Below are 5,267 nucleotides of genomic sequence, written 5' to 3'. Positions count from 1 at the left end.
GTCTAAAATGACGGATGAATTGACGGCTTAGTACATGGAGCCCTAATTGGTAAAAATGGGTGTATATATTAGCATAGTAAATATTATTTGTAACCCAATTTTTTTAAATATATTTGTGGAAGTTATAACAATGTTAAGAAATCTAATTTGAACAGTAAAAACAATAAGGTTTTGGTAGCAAAATAATAATAATAATAATAATAATAATCACCATTACTTTAAACAGAAATGCATTAGGTTGGGTAATTGTTTTGCAAGAAAACAATTTGATCCTTCTGGTTCTTACACAGGATGAGTGGGTGGTCATGCAGTTGCATGAAATGTGTCTTCCCTTATGTTATGACCTGACACAATACCCTTCTGATTTAGAACTAGAAGTCAATTGGAATTAAGTTAATAAACAGAAATAAAAGCTTAGTAGTCTAAAATTGAGACTATACCATATTCGTAGTAGGGGAGATCGGGTATTTTATGGGTTTTCTAGTGTCATCCTGAATTTTTCCTAGCAGGGGGTGGGAGGGCTGTATATTTTTGCTTGAAAGGGATCCTGAGATTCTCCTGTGCTTGTACCATCCAAAGCTCATGTTTGGGGTCTACCTAAGTGTCATAGGGGAGACCCAGAACAACTACCTGCCCAGTGTGTCTAGCTAAGATCACGTAGTACCTACCCTGCACATGAAAGTAACCTGGCTTTCCAGTGTCACCCTAAACTCCTAAAGGGACAGTCTAGTCAAAATTAAATTTTCATGCTTTAGATAGGGCATACATATTTAAAAAACTTTCCAATTTACTTATATCATCAAATTTGCTATGTATTCTTTGTTGAAAGCTAAATCTAGGTAGGCTTATATGCAAATGTATAAGCCCTTGAAGGCCGCCTCTTATGTCAGGGCATTTTGACAGTTTTTACAGCTAGACAGCGCTAGTTCATGCATGTCATATAGATGAAATTGTGCTCACTCCTGTGGATTTACCTAGGAGTCAGCACTAATTGGCTAAAATGGAAGTCTGTCAAAAGAACTGCTATAAGGGGGCTGCCTGCAGAGGTTTAGATACAAAGTATTCACCGAGGTAAAAAGTTTATTAACCCCTTCCCGGCATTAGGACGTTCCATGCCGTCCTAACCGTGCTGGTCTTTAGCGCCGTTAGTATGGCATGGAGCGTCCTAGTTGCTTGGCTGTCCTGAAACAGTAACTGCTTCCTATATCATTAAAATCATGCAACAATTACATTATTTCAAGTTTTACTTTTTTGTTTACATCGGACCTTTGTGCTGATGTAGACAAATGAGTCCTGGCAGGAATATAACTGTGTTGGTTATGCAAAAAATGGGGAATGGTTAATGAAGGGATTATATATCTTTTTAAATAATAAAAATTCAGGAGTTGACTGTCCCTTTAATAGCAAGGTGTGGGAGGCATTGGTTGGGGGAGAACTGTGCATTCTTGCTAAGGGGGTCCTGAGGTTTCCCTTCAGAGCCCTTTGGGGTCTCCCTAAATGTTATGGGGGGAACCAGATGTGGAGTCCCTGCCTGTTGTATCTTAAGAGAAAAAAAACAACAAATGAAAGAAAAAAAAAAAAACCTATCCTGCTGTGCATATGGGAGTAGTAGGGATGACCTGATATTGCAGTGGTTTTCTAATATCACTCGGAATCCTTTCTAGCAGGGTGTAGGAGCACAGAATAATCTTGTGTGAAAAGACACCTGAGTAGTTGCTAGTGGGGTCTCCCTGAGTATTATGGGAGAAATCAGCTGTTAATATGATCAAGTGTAGTACCTTTTCTGTGTTTCATATAGCAGTGATTCTCAACTCAAGGCCGGGTAAATTATAGTGTATGTGGTATGAATGAATATTTATTGGTGTAAATGGGGAAAGACCTCAATTGGTGGGCTGGTGTCACTTAACTATGGTGCCCAGGTCCAGTCCTATCTGCTCCTTGTCCCACGCATGTTTGTATCTCTCTATCTATCTATCTATCTATCTATCTATCTATCGTAAAAGCTAAATACATAAATAAAGAGAAGTGGCTGTTGTATAAGAACTAAAGGGGCACATTGTGCTCATACAATTGTTTGGACCTTCCTGGTTTGCACTGTCTTTAGCTTCCACATAATGCTGCCGAGGAGAGCGTGAAAATGTACAAGCTTGATATCCAACAGAGGGCGCTCTTAAGTGCACTGTCCACTCAATATTCCAGATCAGACTTCATTATGATTTGTATTGACAAATGCATTTTGGGTAAAATTACCAATAAATTCCAGTGATTACTAAAGAACTTGATTTACTTTGTTCAAATTATTTTCATTAAAGCTGTGTTTCTGCCTCATTCCTGCTTAGTACTTCTGTAAAATGTATGTTCCTGTACTGCATAAAAATAATAATAATAATAAAAAGAAAAAACAATGGGGGGCATGTCCAAACAGCGATCCCGAACAGGTGCACTTCTCTAGAGCTTTAGCCTCCGTTAATCCGATGATTTTTGGAGACATTCTAAAGTAATAATTCATCATTTGCCATTTATACAATAGAAGTACATAGTAGTGCGCTATATATCACGGTATTTGCTGCATTCCTGACACTAGAGCACAGGGTCAGATGACAGAGGCCTAAGGCGGCGGATAACAATTAGGTAAAGCACCCCCTCTGTACCCCAAGATAACCTGCCTTAACTGAACACAGAAGCACCCATGCACTGAGTTTGTGAACAAAGAAGAGAGCAGAACCGCCCATAATCCTCACAATACAACAGCCGAAAATGCCCCCATGGTGGATACAGGTTCGCAAAATCACTTCAGCCAACAACTCCATAGAGTAATTGTTTCACTCTACTTTGTTCTGTTTTGGGTTTCTCTTTATTCTACACATGTGTAGTCCTTTATTAGAAAGCATTTTTCATAGAACCTATGACTATGTCGCAGATAGAATTATCCTACAGAGGCAATAGAAACCACATTGTATTTAAGCTATTTTTCACTGCTTTTACAGGCCTACAATCTTAGACATATTAAAGCCGTAATGGGAGAAATACTTTTTCTTTATAAACTGTTTGAATGATGCTTGAAGTAATTATGATGACAGAGATGTTATAAATGTTTACCCAACATTTTGGCCCTTATCTCAAAGCCTGGGCTGCGGAGGGAGGAATTGATATACCCTATGTACAAGGGGTCATCTTCTGTCTTGATTTAGAAGAGGTCATCTGCTCACCTGTAAATCCCTAACAGTAAAATTAATATTTTCCTGCCTATTGATATTCACTTTCTTTTTTACCCACTAGATGGCAGTATTACCATACCAGAATAATTAGCCTTATTAAAAATAGTTATACAGACATGATTAGTTTCCTTTAATCCTCTAACTAAATATTCTACATTCACCCTCATATCTGTCCTCTCACACTCTACTCCTCACTACAGGCATTTTCTACCCTAAATATGAAAATCATTATTACAAGGTGCTATGAATATCTCAGAATACTAATATTTAGTACAGTTTTGGTTTTAAGTTTATGTGTTTTATAAGACTTGGATTATATAGCTTCACTTATATTTGTTTCTAATCTAAGACACAGTGGAAAAGAAAAGAAAACTTGTTAAAAAGAGCTGTACTATTACTGTGGACATTGGACCTAGTTACAATATCCTTAGTTACTGTGCTTCTTTAACCCTTTCGTGCCGGGGTTAATGTGTCTACATCGGAACAACTGTTCACGATGTAAACAGATTGAAATCTCGTGATCGTGCACGTGATCATGAGATTTCAATGATGGGATTGCTCAGGGGGTGTCCATATGATGCTAGGCACGCCCTCCAGACAGCGATCCCAACAGGGAAGCGCCAGTGGCTTTAGGAAAGCCAAGCGGTTAGGACGTTGTATTTCGTCCTTCGGTGCTAAATCCCAGCAAAATTTGGACGAAATACAACGTCCTAATGGCGTTACAGGGTTAAAGGACAAGTAAATACAGTAGATTTACATAATCAACAAATGCATGATAAAAAGACAATGCAAATAGCTCTTAGTCTGAACTTCAATTGAGTAGAAGACTTTGTTCTGACAAATTTCAGTTATGTCTATTTTCACTCCCCTTGTATCATGTGACAGCCATCAGCCAATCATAAATGCATATACGTATATTCTGTGAATTCTTGCACATGCTCAGTAGGAGCTAGTGACTGTAAAAGTGTAAATATAAAAAGACTGTGCACATTGTGTTAATGGAGGTAAATTGGAAATGTGTTTAAAATTGCATGCGTTATCTCAATTATCAAAGTTTAATTTTTACTTGAGTGTCCCTTTAAGTCATGTAATTTTACAGTTATGACATTGGTTTATTCCTGTTCTGGGTCATTGTGTTAGTTTTTTTGATGCAAACCATTATATAAATAAGTAATGACTTGGAGACTCATTTTATTTCAATAAAGCTCTAAAAATAAAATAAATCCCTCCTTTTTAATAATAATTCTCTGTCTGAAACTCTTTTAGGTTCATTTAACCTGTTTAGTCTGAAACGTAATCTGTAAGATACCTGCCATAAAAATATTTATTAAAAAATATTGGCAGAATTAGAGCAATATTTGAACCCATAGCTGTTCTTTGTATCTGTAGATAATATTGACCTTGAAATAAAAAAACAACTTAATATTATCTGTAAAAGCTCAATCAAAAATAAATTTATTAAAATAATAAATAAAAAATGTAAAAGATTTCTCCCTTCTTTTGAGGAATAGAATAATTTAGTATTTATTACTTTTAGGTAAATATTTGTTATTTGGTGGTGCTTGTAGTTATAACTTGTTAGGGATTAAATTGGAGTAACTTTGTACTATTAGCCACATGATGAATGAGCAGTAAAATGTGAAAAGTTGTTATTTTTTGTTCTTCACTGTTGCACAGACAATAAATAAAGAATTATTAAAACAACAAAAAATATTGTTAAGATGTTTGAAAAGTGCTCTGTCAAATGCATGATATACATTTTAAGAGTTAAATGTCCCATTAACTTTTAACCATTCAAAAGTATTGCAGGTTGATTGGTAAAAATGGGTGTATAGATTAGCTTAGTAAATATTATTTGTAACCCAATTTTTTAAAGTATATTTGTGGAAATTATAACAATGTTAAAAAATATTATTTGAACAGGGAAAACAATACGGTTTTGGTAGCATAATAATAATAATAATAATAATAATAATAATAATAATAATCACCATTACTTTAAACAGAAATACATTAGGTTGGTTAATTGTTTTGCAAGAAAACAATTTG

The 5,267-nt window shown here is 35.6% G+C and overlaps 1 non-coding gene across 1 annotated transcript; it reads left to right on the top strand.

Annotated features, from left to right (window-relative positions):
* The first annotated feature begins 269 nt into the window (after positions 1-269).
* Positions 270-366, top strand: LOC128665393 (small nucleolar RNA U13). The gene has a single exon (XR_008403147.1). It is a non-coding gene; the product is annotated as a small nucleolar RNA U13 (small nucleolar RNA).
* Positions 367-5,267: the final 4,901 nt, after the last annotated feature.

This window comes from Bombina bombina, chromosome 6 (genome assembly GCF_027579735.1).
Source record: "Bombina bombina isolate aBomBom1 chromosome 6, aBomBom1.pri, whole genome shotgun sequence".
Lineage (NCBI taxonomy): Eukaryota > Metazoa > Chordata > Amphibia > Anura > Bombinatoridae > Bombina > Bombina bombina.
The sequence above is the reverse complement of the archived record's forward strand: the minus strand, read 5'-3'. Positions and strand labels throughout refer to the sequence as shown.